This window comes from Antechinus flavipes, chromosome 4 (assembly GCF_016432865.1).
Source record: "Antechinus flavipes isolate AdamAnt ecotype Samford, QLD, Australia chromosome 4, AdamAnt_v2, whole genome shotgun sequence".
Taxonomy (NCBI): domain Eukaryota; kingdom Metazoa; phylum Chordata; class Mammalia; order Dasyuromorphia; family Dasyuridae; genus Antechinus; species Antechinus flavipes.
In genome coordinates, this window is record NC_067401.1 from 9,308,826 (window position 1) to 9,333,148 (window position 24,323).

The window sequence follows — 24,323 nt, forward strand, 5'->3', positions numbered from 1 at the left end:
GGCTAAGCCACATGGAGAGTAACAACAATCCTCAAACCTAGCAGTCTATCCCCAACATGTGAAGACAACCTACAGTGAAATGAGCAAACAGCAAAGATGCCAAGGTCAACCACTTCATCCCAGACCATTACCAGTTATACTGACCTTTGTCCTGCCAATGGACAGTGATGACTGGCAGAGAGAATGAGGTGACAACTTTAGGCCACTCACTCAAAAGTCAAGATATCACTCCACAATGTCAATGACCTTCCTTTTTGAAAATGAAGGACAAACAACAATTTCTCTTCTCAAAAGAAGAGAGGAGAGAATAAAATATTTGGCAAAAGATGACCCTGGAACATTGGGATAAGAAGAGATATTGAAAGTTATAAAAAGACCTTCTGAGAGTTCATCTAATCCAACCTTTCCCCTACCCTCTCATTTTCCATAAGAGGAAACTGAAGCCCACGGAAGGACATGATCTGTCCAAGACCACATAGCTCACAAAGTCCAGAGCTGGGACTGAAATACAGGTCCTATGTCTACTGTACCTCAGGTGCTACTTCCCAGCCTTCAAGAGGCTCTTCTTTTGATGAAAATCTGAAGTCCTAAGATCGTAACAATCAGATATGACTATGCAAAATATGTTAGTTTTCCCATAAGCTGGGTTATTTAATTGTTCAAAATTTATATTCTCACTACTCTAGAAACAGAATCATCATCTGTCACTATTTAAACATTCTGTCTGAATTCAAGGTTCAATTACAGCAATCACAAGTTTAAAAAATACATAGGAATAATGATTGCATTTCCTCACAAATCATTATAGATCTAATTTCTGATGGAAAAGAAATGCAAACAAATTTACTACAGTAATTCCGCTTCTATTTCTTCTCCTTATGCTACATTCAAACTGGTAAAACAAGAAAACAAAACAAAACAAAACAAAAAAAAAACTACAATTATGCCACAGTGAAATGACAGGAAAAGTGAAGTTTCTTAGAGAAGGCTTTAAGGGGGTGGTAAATGAAATCAAAGCTTGATTGACTTGAGTCAGCTCAAAAATGAAATAGTATTTAATAGGGAACAAATGAAAGGGGAACAGAATAACAATAAAATTCATAATAATAATAATTGCAATTTAGCAATTCATCATTAACCTCATATTTATATTGGGCATTGGGAATACAACAATGAAATGAAGCAAACATCTTGCTCTCAAGAAATTTAAGGTTCGGGATGATAATGGAGAACAAATGTCGAAACAAAAATAAAAGGTTTCCATATGGAAAAAGGGTAAATTGTCAAAAAAAAAAAAAAAAAAAAAAAAAGATCCATTTGAATGTACAGAGAACACGTCCCTAATTCAGATTTTTAAAAGACAAGAAGGCAGATTTCAGCTCTGCCTTTTTTTTTTTTTTTTTTTTTTTCCCCCCCAGCTCTGCCTTTTAACTGCTCCTCAATGAGAACTGTCCACAAGTGGAATGTATTTTTAGGATGGAGTGAATTCTCCAACACTGGAAGACAAGAAGCTAAAGTTGAGGACCACTTTTCAGGAACACTATTGTAGGGATTGCTATTCAGAGAAGAATTAAATGACCTCTGAAGTCCCTTCCAAGTCTATGTGACTGTTCTCAGAACAAGTTGTTTTAAATGACAGGACATTTCTTATATATATGGAGGGATCTTATATATAATCAGCTCTTAAGAGAATAATGGGTTCACTATTTATTTTATCCCTTCAATTTATCATCCTCTGTGCCTCAATCATTTTGTCTCCTTTCACTTTTAAAAAATTTCAATTCCCACACTTTTACTGAAAACTAAATCTTCTTTCTACCTCATTTATATCACCCTCATGAGGAGGTGGACTCTAAAGTTCAGTTCTGATCCTCTTCTTTCTCTACTTGCTTATGATTTCATCAACTGCTATGAATTAAATAAACATTTCTGTACAGATGATTCCCAAATCTGCATATCTAAGTCTTCCTTTTCATCTGCCATACATTACCACTTGACTATCTGATAAGCAGTTCAAATTCACCATCCCCAAAACAGAACTTGATGTATTTCTTCTAAACCCAACTTTCCTAACTTCCTATTTCTGGAGAGGGTTCCACCATCTTTCTAATCATCTAGGCTCAAAACCTAAATCCTCTTCAGCCTTTCACTCTTCTTTGCTTCCACATCACCTTGCCAAGTCTGCCTCTGAAACATCTCTCCTATGAGGTCCCTCCTTCTCATACTTAAGAGTCACCTCCAAGGTACAGGCCCTCATCACCTATGATCTAGACTACTAGCACAGCCTCCAACCTCTCTTCTCCAATTGATGCTTGCTTCACATGGCTACCTAGTTGATATCCCTAAAGCACAGGTGTAACCATGTTACTCTCTTCTTTAAGAAGCTTCAGAGGCTCCTATTACCTCTGGAACAAAACAAAATTGTTCGTACTTTCAGCCCTTCACACCGAACTGGTTGAGGCCAGTCTCTCCAGAACCACTTCACCTGCCTGTTCCCCCTCACAAACATCACTTTCTAGGCAATCTGGCCTAGTTCGCATTCCTTCTCCAGGACATTCCATCTCCCTCCCCATCCCTGTTCTCCCTCCCTACTTCTACCTCCTAGAAGAAGCTTTTCAGGACTCCTTTAGCCATGCTTAGCCTATAAGTTACTTTGTATCGATTTCACATATATTTTGTATTTACTTAGCTGTTTATATATTAGATCTCCATCCCCACCACAACCCCAGTAGACATGAAAACTCCTTGAGAGATAGAATTGTTTGTTTCTTTCTTTCTAACAGCTCCTGGGACGCTGGCACATAGCAGGTACTAGAAGCTGACTAAATTGAACCCCTTCCGATCTCCCATCCTTCTTCTTCCTGCTTAACTGTTTTAATTCTAATTTTGACCCTAAAATTTTAGTCCTTTCTTTTCAATCCTTACTGAATTTGGTTTAATTGTTCTGAGTCAAATACAACATGAAGCTCTAAGGTATATAAAGCTAAACAAAACAAAGACAGGGAAGTACAAACAATTGTGAACACTAATAACTACCTTGGTGGCTAGCTAAGCATGCGCTTCCCAAAACTATAATAGTCTGCTCTTGAACCATCTGCTGAGAGTGGAGATTAAAGCCTACCTCTCTCCCTCCCTTATTCTCTCCCTCTCCCTTTCTCCTTCTCTCTCTCTCTTTCTTTCCTTCTCTCTCTCTCTCTCACACTCGTTTTATTAACATTACCAAAAATAAAGTACTACTATGAAGTAACATAATCTCCAACCACCTGTCAAATTAGAAGAAAATAAAACTTCACTCAGTCATAAGTCGTAAAAAGAGCCTTCATTCACTGTGTGCCTGCTCATGGAAGCCACACCAAGGTCAAAGTCCAAGCCAAAGAGAGAGGAAGTGCACAGCAGAGGATAAAAGGGAAGCAAGAAGAATTCATATCTTCTCTATCCAAGGGCAATACCATCATTATTAAAAAGTAGAGAAAATAAAACTATTGATAAAAATAAAGTTTTGCATACATGCTTGCAACAGTGAAAAGATTAAATGATTTCATTTTTACTTATTGTTATGAAAATAATAAACTTAGATTCTAATAATTATTCTTCCTCAGACACCAAATTTTAAATGTCCACTAAAAGACCTAAAGCTGAAGGAGGAAACTAAAGTCATATCATGTTCACTCACTTGAAGCCTTAAAGGACTCACTTCTACTATAGGGATCTAACTATCCTCATCTGCAGATCTTCAGAGAATGAATATAATGTTTCTGAGATTCCTTCCAGCTCTAAAACACAATAATTCTCCATGATTACAAAGTATCTGGAATGGGACTTTAACTGTTATTGATAGTGGAGTTACATTCATCATTTACTTGTATGGTTTACTTTGATTCTTAACCTAAATAACCAAAAAGTTTTATTCAAAAGTTCCTGTACCTAGTGGACTATAGTGACTATCAGTCTATCAATCAGGATGAATTCTTAAATGAAATATTATATTATGCCTATCCCATCCTAGCAAAATGTAAGCTATAGAAAGAGTTTTGTTTTGTTTTTTAACTTTTGCCTTTGTATCCATAGTTTGGGAAAAGATAAGATCTGCAACCTGTAATTTTGGGAACTACATAGATGAGGAAATTTGTCCCCAACAACAACGCTGACATCTTTTTTTGCTATCGAAAGCCTTGGAGAATTGAAAAGTTCACCCAGGATCACAAGGTCTGTGTCAAATTTAAGACTTGAACTTAGGTCTTCCTGACTCCAAAGCCACCACTCTATCCATTACCCACAACTCGACCGACTTGTTTCAAATTCTTAGCACAATGCCAACAAGCTTTTATATATCAGTATGTATGGAAATATTCAAGAAATTATTTTTAAAAATCAGTAAGCAGCTGTAACATGAGAGGATCAAACCACTCAGTGGCATCTAAGACCCCTTCCTATTCTAGTTCAATAATTCTGCTATTACTAACAATATCTAGGCACCCAAAGACCACACTACCTAATATTTATGACATATGCTATAATTTTAAAAAATCAAAGGAGGGTCCTATTCACACTTCTTTTGTGAAGGGAAGGACTGCTATGTTTAAGATGCAATGCTTTGTTCAAAGAAAGGAACCAGAGGGCAGAGCCTGGGAGAACTTGTTTTTTTCTACTCCATTAACACTGATGACAAAAGCCTTGGAAACCCGTACATACACCACAACAACCTGTGTGGTACTTTAATAGCAAAACCTGAGTCACAAGAGGGAAATGCAAGGTGTGGAAATTCAAACATCTTACAATTCACTAATGGAACTAATCAAGACAGACCATTTTGTAGAGTGGCAGAAACAGTACTCAACTGGGAATCAGGAAATGTAAGAACTAGTCCCTACTTCCTCTGCTACTATCTATATAGCTTGATTACCACTGACAAGTCACTTCATTTCTAAACCCATTTCCTCATCTGTAAAATGAAGGAGTTGGAGGAACTAGATTCTCAGTCTACCTTTAAGGGCCTTTCTATTATACGATAATCCTACAAACTAGCCTTAACAAGAGAAATATAAATAAAACACTTTTATTGAATCAGCTCATTTGCCTTCTCTGCATCTCTATATATTAACTGATCTTTGGCACACCTTTTTTTTTTTTTTTTTTTTTTAAATTAGGAAGGGGAGGGGAGGAGAGTTAAAAGGAGGTGAATACTGCATGGCAAAGTTAATACTACACTTTAAAGGGCATGCAAGAGTTGAAAATTCACTAAAGATTTTTATAGCAGAAACTTAATTAAGATCAAACTGAGAATCAGATGTACAAGTGATTTCTGAGCAAAATATTTTATCAAAGAAAGAAGAAATTCTAAGTTTTTGAAATTTCTTGCCATAAACATATATTCATATGTCAATGAAATCACCTATCAATATGAAGTACCAGGGATGGTTCCTATCCCAGATCACATTTTACTAGCTCTCAATGTATCTGGTCCATGCTTTTCACTGTTCTCTCCCAAAGAAATGATAATTAAAACCAGAATGCTACTGAAAGATAAAATTATTGTTCCAATCTTCTTAATGAATCAAATAAATAAAAGAAAAAAATTATGTATTGTGTGCAGGCACACTGGGGACACAAATGAAAAAGTTAATTATTTGTCTGAAAATACTTAAGCACAGTCATACAAATCTATCACTTGCAAAATCATGTCAATGTGTAAAGTTAGATATGATCTTAGATTCTCTGGTTTCCTTAAAGACAATCAGACTGCCACCCCTACATGGCCTTTATTGGTAGTCATTCTCCCCTCACCAACCCTCAGTTGACAGCCATCCCCATCTAAGGTGAGCTTCAGACCATCCCTTTCATGCTCTAATTTATTTATGCTGGCTCTTCCATTAGAATGAAAGCTGTGAGAGGGAGCTTTTCCACTGGATCCCAAGTGGTTAAGCTCTCTAAGTCCTTAATAAATTTGGGTTAGTTGTCATCAATGGCTGAAATAACTATGTAGGCATCATCTCCTACTCCATGTCAATCTGAAATTTGGTGGAACATAGAAAACTCCCTTTTATGGAGGACACTCCACTAGGGCCTGAATCCTTACTGACTTTTGCATCTATCCCTCACCCATCACTTCTCTATCTGCTCAATTGGCTAAGTGTTTCAACAACTTCCCTGTCATCTTCTCAAACCTCCCTCAAAGACATAAAGAAAAGAAAGCTCACTGGGGGAGGAAGTGACACACGTGGGGAGCTCAGTAAATGCCAGAATGAGTTATTAATGGCAAACTGACAAGCTTTCCCATCCCCCACCCCAAGATATGTATACCATCCTAACCATATATCCATCTGGTTTGGAAAAAAAGCTAGCTTCCATTTCTCCAACATCTGCCACCAAGGGCTCTTCAATCAATCACTGATAGATCTTGAGGAACAGCCCCAGAAAAAGCACCTATTTAAAGCATGCTCCTGCTCCCTTACATCATTCCAAATACTGGATGTGGAAACTGATAATTCACTCTATTATGCTTCCACACTAAGAAGGCTGGCAAAAAAAAAAAAAAAAAAAAAAAAAAAATTGTGACCAAGCAGTAAATGAAATAATGATTAAGAGAGGAGTTAGAAGCTCTTTGCAGAGCATAGTGGACTACACTTCATCAGCTTGAGTGCTGTTTCTAGCACATGCCAGCTACATGACCACAGACAAGTCACTTAGCCTGGAGGGGTCCCAAACAGCAATTTGAAAACTTTAGATCATAGACAAAGTGCCTGCTGGGAGCTCCTTAAACTAATGAAATCACAGATTAAAGAGAACAGAGAAAAAGGATGAATCTGTAGCTAGTGTAGTCAAAGGGAAGGCCCCTTTTTCTCTCCCCTAAGAGTCAAGAATGAAGCAGATGACTGAATCCTTATGCCTGTAATAAAATGCATACACACAAACATAAGTCAGTTCTCCACTACTCAAAGAGATCTAGCTGCACCACTCCCCAGGAAACAAAATGAGTCATAAGCAATTTAATACATGGGTTTAAAAAGTTGTACCTCTCCCAGCCCCCACCATTTTATCAGCTCACCAATGTTTAACCAGCTCCACCCACCTTTGCCAAAGTGTCACATTCTTATTTCTGCAAGGCACACGAGTTCACTGGCAAAGTCAAATTCACTAAAAGTAGCGAAAAGAAAGGAGCTACAGAATATATGGCAATTCACAACTTTAAGTAGCATAGAAAAAAAAGAATAAAATTCAAAAGAGTAGATGGAACTGAAGAAACAAAGTTAAAATTATTTACCCCATCTCTAGATTTGCTTTAGACTTGGCAATATGAATTAGGACTAATTTGTATGGTTAGGTACTAGAACATGAATACTGTGAATATATCTGGGGTGAGGTGAGAAAAATATTCAAAATACTCTATTACTGAGTGGATCTCTCATAGACATACCCAAAAGGAGATTACAATAAAAAAAATTTAAAACACATTCTCAAGCAATAAAAGCTATCTTTGAGATAAATATAAATTTTTAAAGAATGCTTACAGTTAAATAAAATGAAATAACAGTACTGTTTTAACTAAAGAATTTCTTAAAGTTTTAAAGTATTGCTTTTAAACTAAGTTTTCAAAACCTTACATCTAAATTGTATTTTCTACACTATCCTTTAATATTACCAATTTAGCCATTTAAATAGAGTTCAACTTAGCAGTTGAGAAACACTCATAAAAATACCAAGCCACTACTCAGTTTATAATTCAATATCAATGATACTTCAGTTTGATATAATGTATATAAACTTTTTGATTTTAAATTTTCATATACCACACAAAAACTGTATTGCCAGAATTTTAATATGACAATCTATACGGTTGACCCTGTTTATAAGGCTCTTTAGGAAAAAGCTGCAATACACAGTCCACAGATACAGGACACTAGCTCGGAAAATTATGTTTTTATAGCAGCACTTGTATTTTACAGTCCAGTGAGGTCCATTGCAATAGCTGATCATTTGCACCCCATAAACTAATATAATCACGTTCCCTGATTATGTAGTCAAGATTAAAAAAAAAAAAAGTCCTGAATCAAAATCTTTAGAGATAAGGAAAAAGGGAAGCTACTCCCAAGACAATGTGCATATGTGCATATGTGTGTGTGTCAACAACAGTCTGGCTTCATCCAAACAATTTCTTTTTAAAGGCATTTCCTCTTGGCCTGTCAAAAAATAACTTTTTCACTTACTAATCATTATTAAAGAGCACAAAGACAACCTACTAACAGGAATCTGTAAAACCAAAGAAAATCAAGCTCCCTTTCAAGAAGCCTACAATCTAAAAGCTGGTATCTACTACCAACTGCTCTGGAAAAATCTAAGTAGCAATTTTATTAACTTTCATTTTTAACATGAAACTATAAACATATCATTTTACAGTAAAAGCAAATTTTAAATGTTTATCTTCTCTGTACAAAAATTAAATTTATATAAATTGTTATCCCAGGCTAAAACATCCTTAATGACAATATGTCAATTGATACAAATGCAAGCACACAAAAGTCCAAATAGCTCAGTAATTTAAAAACTTACAGAGCAATTCTTGTGTGAATAATTATGTCTTGCAGTAAAAACAAAACAGAAATGGGGAGTTGGCAAATGAGTATATTTATAGGTAAACTTCCCCACAGTTCTACAAGAGTTTGACATCTTCAGTAAACAGTTCAGTCCGGGCAAAGTCATTTGAAGTTAGAAATAAACCGACAAGGTGATTTACCCCATTAAAAAAAGTGGGCTCTATCTGCATTTCATTCAAGGTAAAGATAAGCATTTCTTCTATATTTAAATGAAAAATATCTGCACCAAACTCTTATTTCACAGATCCACCTTAATCTTAACACACACTGTATTAAATACTACACTAAATGCAAAGTAATAAGGGCAATAGACAAAAAAATGATGTATGACCTCAAGCAGCTTACTTTCTCTTACTTCTCTATGTACATATCAGATACATTTAAGTCAGCCTAGAACACTAAAGGTAAACTAAGCTGGAAAAGAGGACTAATCCAAATTGAGCTGGATGGGCCACCAGAGGCCACTTTCAGGATCTCTATGACATCCCTGACAAGTGGTCATCTAACCTCTCTTTCTGAAGAGACCTCCAATGGCCAGACCAGCTCTTTGCTCACTGGTGAAATGAAATTATACGGTCATGCACAATTATTCATTGGACCCAACACTTCATTGTTCCATCCAGAGCCTTTCAAAAAGAGAGGAGAGAAGAGAGAAGAGAAGAGAAGGCAGAGGACAGAGCCCCTCCTGCCCTCCAGATCCCAATCCAGCCCAGAAGCTGCCCGAGACCTCCAGCTGGGGCGGGGGGACCCTCATTTAGCCCGACACTAGCTCTGAACCTATCACCCCATTAGCCCCCCCGCGGCGCGGCTCTGGCTGTCGGTGTCCCAGGCGGCCAGGCCTGTGTCCCTGTCACTATGTGTCAGTGTCTCTGCCCCTGTCACTATGTGTCACCGAGCTGCCCCGCCTGGAGCCTGCGGCTGCCTCTGTCCCTATGCGTGTGTCTGTCCGCGGCTCGGTCCCGTCTCCCGGCCGCCCGAAGGCTCGGCCTCTCCCCAACCCGGGCCCAACAAAGCCTCCCCAAGCCCCGAGCCCAGGGGTCCGCCCCTGACCTCCCCCGGGGGCGCCCAGGCCGTAGGCCTCCGGCTGGGCGCGAATCTGGGCGGGCTTCTTGGCGGGGGGTCGAGGCCACCCAGTCACAGCGAGGGCCGAGGTAGGCGGTCGGCACAGGAAAGATAGGGCCGGGCCGGGCGGTCACTCACCGGACTAAGGCCGGGCCGGGCCGGGCCGGGCGGCTCCTTCGGGGCGGCCTCACCGGGCTCTCAGGCTCCTCCTTTTCCTCCTCCTCCTCGTCCCCGCCGCCGTCCCCGGCCCCGTCCGCGGCCCCGGCTCCGGCTCCGGCTCCGGCCTGGGCGAAGCGCTGCGGCGGCGGCGGCGGCGGCCCGTCCGGTGCCCGCGGCGCGGCTCGGGGCCCCTCCGTCGTCGGCCTCCCGCGGGCTCGCGGGCTCGGGCTCGGGCAGGGCTCGGGCAGCCCCGGGGGCTCCGACTTGTAGGCTCAGGCTCGGGTTCGGGTTTGGGCGGCGCTAAGGGCCTCGGGCTCGGGCTCGAGCTCGGGTTTGGGCTTCAACTCCAGCTCCGGCTCCGTCTCTCAGGCCTCGCCGCTCCCCGCGCCCCGCCCCCAGCCCGGCCCGGCGCACGCTCTGCGCAGCCGCCGTGCGCAGCCGCCGTGAGCTGCGACGTCCGCTCGTAGTGCCGCGCTCCTGGCCGAGAGGCGGGGAGCCCCGTGAGACGCGGGCGCCCCCAGAGGCTTGGCGGACCTTCCGAGTCCGAGCCCGAGCCCGAGCCCGAGCCCGAGCCGGAGCCGACTAGGGAGGGGATGGGAGAGCGGGGTGGAAGGGGGATGAGCGAGCGAGCGAAAGCGCGTGCGCGGAGTGTCCGCCCCGCGCTTCCCGCGGCTCGGGCCAAAGCCAGCTGTGACCCACGAGTTCAGGAGTACTTTTACCAAGCAGGTTCCGTGCGCGCTCCTGGGGAGGCGCTGGGCAGAGCCAGAGCCAGACCAAAAGAGGAAGAGCCCCTGCCTTCCTGCGGCTTACACATTATCGGTTCGTCAGAAAGCCCTCCAAGCCTTCCCGGGAGCCAGCTGGGCCACGGACAGGCAATGGATCGGGAAGCCGGGCACCGCGTCTGCCTCAGTTTCCTCGCCTGTCGAATGAGCTGGAAAAGGAAGTGGCCAAGCCCGCCACTCTCTGCTAAGGAAACCTGGGGGGAGGGGGAGAGAAACAGACTGAAATCAAGCCCTTGTGTATTCCAGGCTGTCTGTCCCGGCAGCCAGTGAGGAAGCAGCCCCCGTTATACTGGATCTAGAGCCAGATTTGACCCCCCCCTCAGGAGAGGGTGACCCTAACACAGGCGCAAAGGGTCTCCTTCTCCGCTGTCAGTGAGGGGGACAGCGTCTCCAGCTGCTTCTGCCAGGGCAACAATGCCAGGAAGCCGGGCAGCCCCTCTGGGCTGGTTCCGAGACTTTGGGGAGAGGCGACCTTCGGGTGCAGAGGGGCAATTTCCATTTTTTTTGAAAGAACATGTGAAGGAGATGATGGTTCCGTCCTAGGTCTTTCATTCGGAGAGACCCTGCGAGCCATCATTTACCGTCCTTGTTCTGTACTTTCAGTCCCAGAGGCCTCTCTGTGACCCCTTTGGAGTTTTCCTGATGCTAGATACTAGTGCGATTACCTGAGGCGTTATGAAGGATCTTTCCTAGTGATAAAGCTGATGACTCCTCCCGGCATGCTTTCCTTCAAGATCATCCGTTGATCCTCATTGTTCACTCTGAGAAGGTCAAGTGAGAACAATGAATAGAAAACATTTCCAGCTCCTCCCCCAAAAGCTATGAAAGATTCTAATAGGGTTCACCCTTCCCTTCTTCAGCTCATTTGACAGATAAGGAAACTGAGACAAACACGATTAAGTGATTTACACACCTAGGTCATGCCCTGTCCTACCAACTGATGGTTTCTGTGTCGCTAAATCAACCTACCGGGAGACTGCCCCACTCCGAGACTGGACTTCTATCCTTCGGTTCTTTAAACCTTCCAAGCTATTGAGAAAATGGTCCCAAGCTGGGCCCCAGTCTCCTTTCCCCCTCACATATGCACATACCTAAGCCAGGGGAGACCCACTGAACTTCAAAGGTCCAGAAGATTGGGGATTTCTTATCAACATCCCAGGAGCCTCATCCCCAAGCCATTGAGGGCAGCGTCTCCATCAGATTAAGACTATTCAATCTGAATGCACATTGAATTGGGTTTTTTTTAAATTATTTTTTGGTTTTTTGATCCACCTTTTCTTTAGCAAAATGACTAATATGGAAATGTTTTGCATGACTGAACATGTAGAATCTGTATTAGGTTGCTTGCCTTCGCTAGGAGGGGGATGGGGAGAGGAGGGACAGGGAGGAAAAGAATACTCTTTTAAAAAATATAAAAAAAATTTTGTTTATACATAATTGAAATATATATATATATAAAAGATTCTACTAGGAGCTCCTCCAAAAAGTTCAGGGAACATCCTGATAACTCTTTAAAAAAAGGACTTCTGGAATTTGAGTTACCCCTTTGCTATCTGTGCCCTCTAAACTTGAGCCCACCCTGCCCTGGCTTCTGTATGTCCTCATGGGGACTGGATGGAACAGTCTTTTAGGGGAGGAGACAAGTATGTTTTCTATTCGTTTGTTCTTATTCTACCATCTTCGTGAACCTCTTTCTCTAAAAAGTAGTTAAGTCTAGGTGGACAATTAATATCAACTGATGATCTGGAAGGAAAGCATTCTGGGAGGAGTCATAAACTATATCACTAGAAAAGACCTTTCATAATCCCTCAGGTTGCCCCTAGAGTCCAAAAGGAAGCTAGAATAGCTGTGCTGTGGAGGTCCAGGCCTCTAATGAGAATGGGGTCTGGGAGAGCACGTCTGGCAGTGTTGCTTGTGTATGTATCTATAGGTGTGTGTGTGTGTGTGTGTGTGTTCCATCATTGGCCAATGAGCCTTTGGTGCACATAGGGCACTTCAGCCACCACAATGGCAACACATTCAAAATGGTTACCAATGAATAAATGCAAACATTCTCTGAACCAGGCCTGTGATTTTACTTGACCCAGGCAAATCAGCACCTATTCTGGAGTCTTAGAGAGTTTCCTGGCCTTTAAGCCACTACACCATGCAAATTCAAATGCAAAGCACCTACAGAGCGAATACAGGATATGTAGCATTTCAAGCCCTTCAAAGCATTTTTTTTTTTTTCACCATTTCCTGTAGCATTTTCCCTGAGAGACAGGGAATTTGAGTACGCCTCTATTTCTATTTTATTTCTTATTTTAAACTGTGCACAGTCTTTGATTCAGCAGTGTCTCTACAGGGTCTATATCCCAAAGAGATCATAAAAAAAAAAAAAAAAAAGGATCCCCATGTGCAAAAATGTCTGTGGCAGCCCTTTTTGTGGGCACAAGAAATGGGAAACTGAGGGGATGCCCATCAGCTGGAGAATGGCTGAATAAATTAGGGTATATGAATGTTATGGGATATTGTGGTTCTATAAGAAACGATCAACAGGAGGATTTCAGAAAGGCCTAGAGAGACTTACAGGAACTGATGCTGAGGGAAGTGAGGAGAACCGGGAGATCACTGTATACGGCAACAACAAAATTATACAAGGATCAACTCTGATAGAAGTGGTTCTTTTCAACAATGAAGTGATCCAGGCCAGTTCCAATGATCTTGTGATGAAGAGAGCCATCTGCACCCAGAGAGAGGGCTGTGGGGATGGAATGTAGATCACAACATAGCATTTCCATCATTTTTGTTGTTGTTTACTGGCTTGTTTTTTTTTTTTTTCTTTTTCTGATCTGATTTTTCTTGTGCAGCACGATAAATGTAGAAATATATTTAGACGAATTGCACGTTTAACTTATATTGGATTATTTGCTGCCTAGGGGAGGGGGAAGGAAGGAGGGAGGTTGAAAAGGCAATAAAGGCTATGGATCTGCAGCTGGGCATGTCACACAGTCTTAGCTGGCCCTGAGAAGTGACCTGCCCACCACCCTTTGCAGCCCATGTGACCCACCTGGCTCCTGATTCATTTTCCTCATTGATAAAAAGGGGGTATTAATAACCCCTTCCTCACAGGCTCCGATGGTGAGGCTCCAATGGGACAATCTATGTGAAGCGCTTGGCAAATCTTAAAGAGCTATACAAATGCCGGCTTTTCTTATCGTCTCAGATAATGGGAGCCTCTCATCCTTCAATCATGTCCATGCAAGTGATGCTTTATCCGTTGGTAGTCCCTAAACACTTTGGTGACTTCCTTGTGCCTCAGTTACCTCATCTGTAAAGGAAGGATCTTCCATGGTTGTTGTGAAGATAAGATAATATTTGTAAAGTTCTTTGCCAACCTTAAAATGTTAGATAAATGCCAGCTCTCATCACTAATACCAGTCTCTTTGCCGGTGGTCATTTGAAGGGACTCACAAGGGCCCAAATCTTCTCCCCCCACATTGCCACAACACCTGAAACGTTGCCTGCCATTAGCAAGTCGTTGGCGGGCAGAGGTGATGAGGTAGAATGGGCTCCGGACAGCTCCTCCTTCAGACCTAGCTGACAACTTAGCTGGTCCTGGTGTAACTGAGTTGGATGGGCCTTGCGGCCAGAACTGAGAACATCCCACCTGCAGACACTTGCTGGGTAACCTTTGCTGAGTTCCCTCATTGGTAACATAGGGCTGATATTACCCTCAGGATCTACTTCCTAAGATGCACTAACCATTTGACACAGCTTGGGGATGATTCACTGTCAATAGAAATGGTCCTTATTCTTTTCTTTCCTTTTTTTTTTTGGCTGAGGCAATTGGGGTTAAGTGACTTGCCCAGAGTCACACAAACAGAAAGTGTTAAGTGTCTGAGACCAGATTTGAACTCAGGTCCTCCTGATTTCAGGGCTGGTGCTCTCCCCACTTTGCCACCTAGCTGCCCCTTAATGGTCCTTATTCTTTGGGGTCAAGCATTACCCTCTGAAGGCTCCTTTTTAAAAAAGATTTGCAAAGTACTAACTTTATCTCATTTGAGCCTCACAATAGATCCCAAAAATTACTACACAGAGCCATATTACAAACGTGGGGATTAAGGCACTAAGAAACAAAATGACTTGAGTAAGGTCATAAATATAGTTCATAAGTTCATACGTATAAGTTGAGCAAAACCCGGAGCTGGGTCTTCCTGATTTCACATCCACCTTTCTTTCCCCACGTTGCGTCCCTCTTAAAGCATCCTTGTTCTCCCAGCTCTGCTCACTTCTCTCTACATCGGTTCCCAACACTCTTCCTACTTTTCTCCGAATTCTCCATAGTCACTCTTTCTTATACACAATAATATTTTATTCTGTCCATCTGAGAAGGTTGTTAACCATTCTCCTATCAATGGACATCTACCTTCCTGGGTTTTTTGGTACAACTTATTCTCCAAAGACAAGCCTTCAAACAGTTCCTCCTTTCCTCTGCTTGGAGTGAAGTGGGAATGATGGAGAGGAGGATTTCATTTGGGAGGCTCGGCCGTTTTCTGAAGGCCTTCACGCTTCTACCGCTGTTTGTGGAGTTGCCAGGGGTTCCTGCTCTAAGTAGTTTTCTCCATTTCCTATTTCTGCTCTTTCTCTGCTGGGAATATCTCCTTCTAGTCCTGGGGCCCTTTTCCATTGGATGGCTGCTGAGGTCAAAGGGCCATAGGTTACTCAGCTGGAGCACTATCTTCTATAAGAGCTCTATGGGAGCTCCCCCACATCCCGTTGTAACTGTTGCCTGTATATGTGCAAGGAAAAAGAGGTGAGCAAAGGGCAGGTACTTTGCTTTTTCTGGCCGAATCCCCGGGGCCTAGCCCAGTGTCTACTAGTAGGTGCTTAATAGATATTTTTTACTTGAGTTATTAAGTGGTACCTGATGGTGATGAGTCCAGAGACCTAGAGCTAGTGGATCATGCCCCAGGAAAACTAGAAGTATTCCCATAGGCCCTTTGGCTGCAGGGGATGGGGTGAGAAGCCAGTGTGAGTGGATGAAAGCCCTTTGGCATGGACTGCTTCCCTGGGGGCCACGGCTCCCTGGGCAGGATCTCTGGAGGGGCACCCGGAGGGAGTTGGTTCATAGGTTGCAGGGGACAGACAGAGACAGAGACTGTAAACAGAGAGACAGAGGCACACAGAGATAGCCACAGAGAAACAGAGACAGAGAGACCCAGAAAGACTGAGAGCTGTCGGTAGGCAAGAAAGACAGCAGCAAAGTATGGCCCTTTGACCTCAGCAGCCGTCCAGCGTCACCGCTATATTTTACCCGTAAGGAAACTGAGGCCCAAGGAGGTGAAGTTAACTATCCTCGGTGCCGTTCTGCCTCTCATTTTGCTCCACTCGGCTCAAGAGGCCAGAACTGGACCAAGAGTGGAAGCTGCAGGGAAGCAGCGAGACTTCCCACTAACTGGAGCCACTCCCAAAGGGCCGGGCTGCGTGGGAGGCCCAGGCTCCAGGCCACTGGAAGTGAGCCCACATCGCATGATGGGGAAGAAGGGATTCTCGTTCAGAAGTGGATCTGGCTGCTGGCTCCTCCTGTTCCCTCCTGAGGATGCAGACTCTGGCACCCAGGCTCGGAGCACCCCTCCGATATCCTGCCAGCCTCTGAGAGACTGCTGATGGGCTGGAGGGCTCAAGGAAGGCCCCCTTCAGGAAGCAGGGCTTGAGATGGCCCTGGCTCCTGGCGGGAGGTTGAGGCAGGCCCTTGCAGGCAGGAGCTGAGGGAAGGGGCAGGTCTGCACAATGCGAGGGGCTCCATCAAGGCTAAGGAAGACTTCAGTTGGGGGGCAGCTCTGCCAGACCCTTACTGCTCTCTCTTACTTGCTGATTTCAGAGAACACAGATCTGTCCCAGGAGCGCCTCGACCTGGTGACTCGGACAGACTGATGGGAAGGAGGGCGGCTGGCTTGGGGTCTGGCCCCTGGACAAGCCCCACCCATAGGGCCTCAGCCCAGAGTGGGGGCTGGGTCTCGGCCTCCTGTGCCCACACCTCCCCCCTTTCATTTCCTCCTCACTCCTCTCCTCGGCAGAGGCTGCGGGCACTGGCAGGGTGTGGGCAGAATGAGGACATCCTGTAGAAGGGGAACAGCTCAGGCAAGCTGGCGTCTGGGGCCCTGGCTCAGCTGTCAAGTTTTCCATCTGAGAAGCATTCATGAGGTCCAGTGCCCTCCCCTGCAAAACAAGCCCAGCCCAGCCCGCAGCCTTCCCGGCAGCTTGCCACGGGCCGTGTCCGGCCTCTGTTACCTGTTCTGAAATGTCCAGCATTAAACCCACTCAGACATGAGCTGCTGGGGGCAGAGACGGGGATCTGAAGGTCCAAGGGCAAATGCACTGTAGGGCCTTAGACTAGTTCACTGTGGGCCCTAAAGGACTGGGAAAGGACATAGTGGAAGGAGGGAGGCAGAGGGGCGATGGAGGGAGGGAGGTGCCTGTGATGGGAGAGGAATGGTGCCTTGGGAGTGGAGGCAGAGGGGGAAGGGGGGATACCTTGGGGATGCAGAGGTACCTTGCAGGGGGAGGAGGGGGGCTGCCGGTGCAGCCCCTTAGTCATGAAGCCACAGGTCAGGCTTCCTGCCTCAGTCTTCTCCTGCTGAGGAGAAGGCCAGCCTGGGAAGTGGGGCTGGCAGCAGCCAAGCTCAGGAACGGGAAGGGATCTCATTAAGTGGGGAGTGGGGGAAGAAGTCAGAACTGCAATTCAGAAGCTGGGGAAGAGTTCCTGATCCCACAGCTCCTTCCTTAGTCCCCCCAAGTGGGGCATTGCCTTCCCAGGGAATGCTGGGCAAGTTACCGAACCTTCCTGACATCAGAGTCCCTATATATGACAAGTTGGGGGGGGGGGACCAGCCCTGGTAGCCCTGGGTTTCTGCTCTGACGGATTTCCGAGCGGAGGCCCTGTTTCTGAGGCCCAGGGAAGCTGCGGCAGACGGGGCTCAGGGTAGAAGCGTCCTCAACCGCCGGGACGCGCCCTAGAGAGTTCCCATGGAGACATCCCATCTAAGCAGCAAGAGCCACTCTCCAAATTCTGCTCTGCCCTCGGACCTAGCAAGGAGTGAAGTGGGGCCAGAAGGACTTCAACCAAAGCCGGGGTCGGCAGGAGACGCGCGCTGCTCAAATACTTTACTGTCAGGTCTGACTCTTGAGGGAGGAGATGCCCAGGGATGGAATCTGGAGCCAGGGAGCAGCAGCCCTGGGGCACAGGGCCAGCAGCTGGCACAGAGGATGGCAGGGGGGCCATAGGCTGGCACAGAGGATGGGCAGGGGGGCCAGCAGCTGGCACAGAGGATGGGCAGAGGGGCCAGCAACTGGCACAGAGGATGGGCAGGGGGCAGCAGCTGGCACAGAGGATGGGCAGGGGGGCCAGCAGCTGGCACAGAGGATGGGCAGGGGGGCCAGCAGCTAGCACAGAGGATGGGGAGGGGGCAGCAGCTGGCACAGAGGATGGGCAGGGGGGCCAGCAGCTGGCACAGAGGACGGGCCTGGGCGGACAGGGAAATCTGCTTCAGGGCCTAGATCCAGGCAGCAAACTATTAAGGCAAAAACATTGGGTCTTAGATGCTCCGGGTCAGGGACAGGAGGATAGGCTTGTGTAGCATTACACTATATTATACTATAAACTTGAACTTGTGCAGGAGAAGCTGGCTGCTACCTCGAATTCTAGGGACAACCCTGTCAGTGGCTCCTTCTACCACTCCCGTCCCTGAGCCCCCTCTGGTGTGCTTCCTATTCGTAATCAGTCAGTAGACCCAATCATTTTTAGCAAAGGCATTTACTAAAGCGCAAGAACATTTGGAACACAATTTTCTCTGCAGAGGCCCGAGGCTCATTCTCTCACAAGCCATCCAGCAGCTTTGGGAAGAATGGGCTCAGGCGGAGGGAATGGGAGTGAAGTAAAGTACAGGTGGCTAATGTGGAAATCCTTTGCCCCTTCAGAGAATCCTCCTGTCGTCCCCTGAAGGGCGATGTCTATGGCGCTCCTCTTAGACACAAGAGGTACTACCTCACGTCTCAGACTGGCTGAGATGAAAGGAAAAGATCATGATAAATGTTGGAGGGGACTGTGGGACAACTGGGACACTGATGCATTGTTGGTGGAGCTGTGAAATGTTTGGACCATTCTAGAGAGCTATGAAACCGTGCACACCCTTTGCCCCAGCAGTATCACTACTGAGCCTGTATCCCAGGGAAATCATAAGGAGGGGAAAAGGATCCACACGTGCAAAAATGTTTGATGGATGCCCATCAATGGGAAATGGCTGAACAAGTTGTGGTATATGAAGGTAATGGAATATTACTGTTCTATAAAAAATGACAAAAAGCTGATTAGAGAAAGTTCTGGAAAGATGTACCCAAACTGATGCTGAGGGAAACAAGCAGAACCAGAAATACATTGTACATAGTAACAGCCAGATTGTGTGATGATCAACTACGAAGGCTCGATTCTTCTCAGGGGTTCAGTGATTCGAGGCAATCCCAATAGACTTTGGACAGAAAATGCATCTGCATCCAGAAAGGGAACTATGGAGACTGAATGTAAATGAACACATCCTGTGTTCACTTCTTTTTTCTGGGTTTTTTCCCTCTCTCCCATTGTTTTTCCCTTTTGCTCTGATTTTTCTCTCCCAACATGATTCATAAAGCGACGTGTATTAAAAATAAATAAATAAGTAACAAAAAGAAAAAAGTAAGTGATAACTGCCAACTTTTGGGAGACTGTTCAACCCAATTGCAACGAGGAAGGAAAGAGAGGCACAGAGTGGCAGGCCGCCCTTTTGCACACTAACTGAATTCTGGCTCAGTTGCCACTTAGGGAACTTTCATTATCTCTCATTGCAAGCCCCTGAGTCATCAGCTCTTCCAGTTGAACAGTCATTTAGGAGACTCTTCATTATCTCATAGCACAAACCCTTCAGATGCACATGGCTGAAAGCAGGCCCCAAGTTCCACGGAGTGAACCGGAGCCAAGTAGGAAATATCTGCAAATGCTCCGAGGAATTGCCCGTAAGAGATGATTCACTCACACGATGCGATGCATGTGATGCCATTGAAGTCCAAGTGTCTCCTTGGAGCAGAATCTCGGGCTCCTTGCTTGTCACCCCTATCTTGTGTACAGATGTCCGTCTGAAGCCAAGGGTCAACAAGTGCAGATGAAACAACCCAGAATATCGAATGAACGAGTAGAGGTAGATATTGAGCCACATTCTCGATCTTGGAAAAGTGGCAGAAAACGGGTGCGGTGCTGAAGGGTTGCAGAAGGGCAAATGTTATCCCTCTTTTCACAAAAAGGAAGCAGGATAGAATTGGCTTTTGACCAGGAGGAATGATTTCAATTCCTGGAAAAATTCTGTTTTAAAACGATGGTTTGTGAGTCTGGGACTCAGCTTCCTTCTGATAATCCGTAAATCCTAACTTCCCATTTCCATTGAATCTCCCTAAACAAACGGAAAGAAATCACGTGACAGAGTAAAGCAACAGGTGGTTACTTAAAACTGAATACAAGGTAAATGACCAGGAAGCTCCCTCCCCAACCCCCAACCCCCCACCATATGCACACTGCCTCATGCATTGCCCAAGGCAGAGGGGGAAGCTTGCTGAGATAACCTATGCTCCCAAGGGTGCAGTCCGGAGGCTCTTCCTCTGAAGCTGGGTTTTCATCTGCACCTTCTCCTCAGACTTGCTGTTGAGCTATCATTAGTCCATGTTACTTCTCTGCTGTGTCGCCATGGTTAAATGGCTTCTTCTCTCATGGGGTGTTTATAGCTCTTTTGTGAGTTGTCTCAGAGCAGCGCCCAGCCAGCAACGTTCTCAGATTCAGCGTTCCTCCTTTACTAAGTCTTCCTCCCCTTCAGTGAGAACCTCCCCCGTGCATCCCATGCTTAGATTAAGGTGGGGAAATTCAGCTGCACTTCCATCATACCCCCAGCAACTATCATGAAAATCACCCCAAACTTCACTTAGCAACCCCGAAGGGGAAGGGTGTGGCTGCTGACTTTTGTTCTGCTCCCACAGCTGCACCCAGATGACTTCTCGGCTTAGGAGAGGATTTAGAAAGAGAAGTCTTTATCATAAGGTGCCAGCATGACTTCATCGAAAGCTGGCCAGGCCAGTACTTCCTTTTTTGACAAGCTCCCTGGACGAGTCGAGCAAGAGTATGCGACAAACCGGAGTATCTGAGCCAAGCATTTCTTGCTAGCCCACAGCCAAGATGGAGAAGGGGGCTCGAGGAGACTAGAGATGCTTATGTTCAGAATTTCTGGCGGTCACCTTCGGGATCGTTGGAATCGCTACACCCAAAGTACAGTCATTGGCGGATAATGAGAGGAGACTTCCGGGTAGCATCCCTGTGATCTGCTCCATTGTCTTAACCTGTTGGCCCTATGCTATCTTAATGGTTTTTTTGTCAATGACTCGAATGAAAACCAAGGTCAGACTGTCAAAAAATATTTATTAAGCATCTACTCTGAGGGCCATTTAGAAATGTGCACATATCACACGGCGACAGTCTCAATTCTGGGAAAGATAGCGGATTCTCTGAACGTTAGCGCCAAGACCCAAAAGTACCGAGTGGGGCAAAATGAATGAGATTAAAGGTAACCCATGTAACTAATTCCGCACTTAGTCCACAAATTTAACATCACATGTATACAATGCAAGAAACATGACTAGGCATTTCAGAGGCCTGCAAGCTCAAGATAAGTCTACAGTATGATATGACAGACAAAAGAAGTGATGATGTCTTCGCCTCTCGGAGGAGAGCCAGGAAGAGGGAAGCTATGGTCTACAAGGAACCACATTAGCCATTCTCATGAGCCTGCTTGGTTGGGAGTAGGGGAATAGCTAGGTGACACAGTGGATAGAATATCAGGCCTGGAGTTAGGAAATTCTTCTTTTCTTCTTTTTCTTCTTCTTCTTTCTTCTTTCTTCTTCATTCTTCTTCCTTCTTCCTTTTTCTTCCTTCTTCTTCCTTCTTTCTTCTTCCTTCTTCTTCTTCTATTCTTCTTCTTCTTTTTCTTCTTCTATTCTTCTTCTTCTTCTTCTCTCAGTCACTTTCAATCATGTCTGATTCTTTGCAATTCCATTGACCCTAGTGAAGAAACCTCTTCTGCCACTGTAGCTCAGTACCTTCTCTCAAACTTCAGGTGTTAGAGCAGTGGGGATTGAGAGGTTAGATAACACACCCAGTATCACACAGCCAGTAGGTGTCAGAAGCAACACTTGAGCCCAAGTATTGCTACATAATTGTGACCTTTATAATCCCCACCCCTAGGAATTTTAGTCCTCATGTATATCGCTTTCCTAGCTCTTCCTACTTCATTTTGATTTGTTTCATTTTTGTTTTGTTTGTTTTTTCATTGGTTTATTTTTAAATTTTTTTCTCAATTTTTTTAAAATAAGGAAATTGGGGTTAAGTGACTTATCCAGGGTCAATACACTATTAGTATTCAGTGTTTGAGGCTAAATTTGAATTTGGCTCTTCCTAACTCCAGAGCTGGTACTCTATCTGCTGCAGCGCCACCTAGTGATTCATACATTGTTTCATATAAGTCTTCCTATAATGCTTCTATGACCCTGGAGAAAATTTGAAAAAGACGTCTCTTATTCTCTTCACAGAAATGGGGGTCTATGAGTATGGAATGCTCCATAAGTGATCAGACACCTGTAATACATGGGCTTTTTTTTCGCTGAGCTGCCTTTTTTCTCTCCCCATTTTATTATGAGTCTGGGACAAGGAGTAAAGAAAAAACATTCAGAAATAAAGGTGGTGTAAAAATAATAGCATCAATAAAACGGAGAGAGTTTTAATAGCAAAGAGAAGAGGAAAATTTCATTTAGCTACAAATTTAAAAAGTTGAACTTTAAAAGTAGCCCTTTGAAACTCAATGCCTCATAGTATTTGACTAGACTGAAATTTGACTTGATTGTTAGAATCTTCTCTTGACGTGCGCTATAAATACGGATGCTTATTACAAAAAAATCAAACTCCGCATTTCCTTTGACCCAGCGATACCACTTCAAGATCTGTATTCCAAAGAGATCAAAGGAAAAGGGAAAGGAGGACCAAAATATTGATAACAGCTCTTTTTGTGGTGGCAGAGAATTGGAAATTGAAGGGATGCCCAACAATAAGAGAATGGCGGTAGTATAAAACCGTGATGGAAAACTGTTGTGCTGTAAGAAAAGATCGGGGAATGGTTTCAGAAAAACCTGGAAAAACTCGAACTAGTGCAAAGTGAAGCAAGCAGAACCGGGAGAGCATTGTGCAGAGATGATCACTGCGGAAGATTATCAGTGCTGTTTAATACAACAATGCGAGACAATTCCAAAGGACTCAGGGAAAACGGATGGAGTCTGAGTACTGACTGAAACACAAGCTTTTTATTTTCCTTTTCCTGCTTTTTTTTTGGGTACCATGGCTAATATGGAAAGTGTTTTGCATGACTTCACATGTATAATTGATATCACATTTCTTGCCTTTTCAATGGGTGGGGCAGAGATGAGAGGGAAGAAGAGAATTTAGAACTCAATTAAAAAAATAATGCTAAAAATAAATTCTTTTTAAAAAACCTCAAAGATTAGCCTCTATTATAATGATTGTTTTCTAGAAATTGTTTGTTGCGTTAACCTCTTTTTTTTTTTTTTCACACGGTTAGAAGAGATGTTATTCTCAGGAGTACAGAATGGTAGAAATCTCGACCGATTGTCAATTTTCTCTTCTTCTTGAGATGCTGAACCTTCAGGCTCTCGTGCTCAACCATACAAATTAACCCATTCCCAGGTCCTAACAGAAATCTAGTGATGGAAAAAGTGACTGTTCTTGTATTTCGAGTCTTCCTCTATCTCTATGCTTTTGGAGAAAGGATTCTCTCTCTCTCTCTCTCTTTGTCTTTGTCAGTCTGTCTATGTCTCTGTGTCTGTCTCTCTGACTCTCTCTTTGAATCTCTGTGTCTGTCTCTCTCTATGTATCTCTGTCTCTGTCTCCATCTCTGACTGTTTCTGTGTCTCTGTTTTTGTCTCTATGTCTGTCTGTCTCTGACTCTGTGTCTGTCTCTGTCTCTCTCTGTATCTCTCTGTCTCTGTCTCTATCTCTGTTTCTCTGTGTCTGTTTTTGTCTGTCTGTCTCTCTGTCTCTGACTCTGTGTCTGTCTCTGTCTCTCTGTCTCTGTCTCTATCTCTGTTTCTCTGTGTCTGTTTTTGTCTGTCTGTCTCTCTGTCTCTGACTTTGTCTCTGTGTCTGTCTCTGTCTCTCTCCTTTCTGTCATTCCAGTGCATTTGACCTTGGCTCTGAACCCCTGCGTGTGTTTTGCAGAAACAGGCATGTGCCACTTGGGGAAAGGTGGGTGGAGTTGGTTAAACATTGGTGAGCCGATAACCTACGGGTGGAGGAGAAAGGCTCTTTAGACCCGGGAAAGCTGTTTGCTGAGGAGCAGGTGACCGGCTCTCCCTGAGGTGTGGAGGCTCAGGGCGTGGATGTCCTCACTGTAGACACAAGGGACCCGGAAAGGGGCGTGCTAGGCAGGAGGCTCGCAGGTTGGGCAGGAGGGTCACAGGTTGAGAGCTGGAAGGACCTTCTCATTTCACATTGGAGGAAACGGGCACAGAGCAGGGTGCCTGCCTTCGGCCATACAGGGGATGAGTAGTAGGATTTTAACCCGCTCTGGAAGAACCTTAGGGGTTATCTGGGTTGCTCGGGGATACCAGAGGG

The 24,323-nt window shown here is 44.7% G+C and overlaps 1 protein-coding gene across 1 annotated transcript in view; it reads right to left on the minus strand.

Moving 5' to 3' along the window:
* CAB39 (calcium binding protein 39) overlaps positions 1-9,949 on the minus strand; it is a 100,562-nt gene extending 90,613 nt beyond the window's left edge. Inside the window, exon 1 of the mRNA XM_051999403.1 lies at positions 9,792-9,949. The gene's annotated coding sequence lies outside the window, so the exon portion shown is untranslated. The remainder of the gene's footprint in view (positions 1-9,791) is intronic.
* Between the last annotated feature and the right edge of the window lie 14,374 nt (positions 9,950-24,323).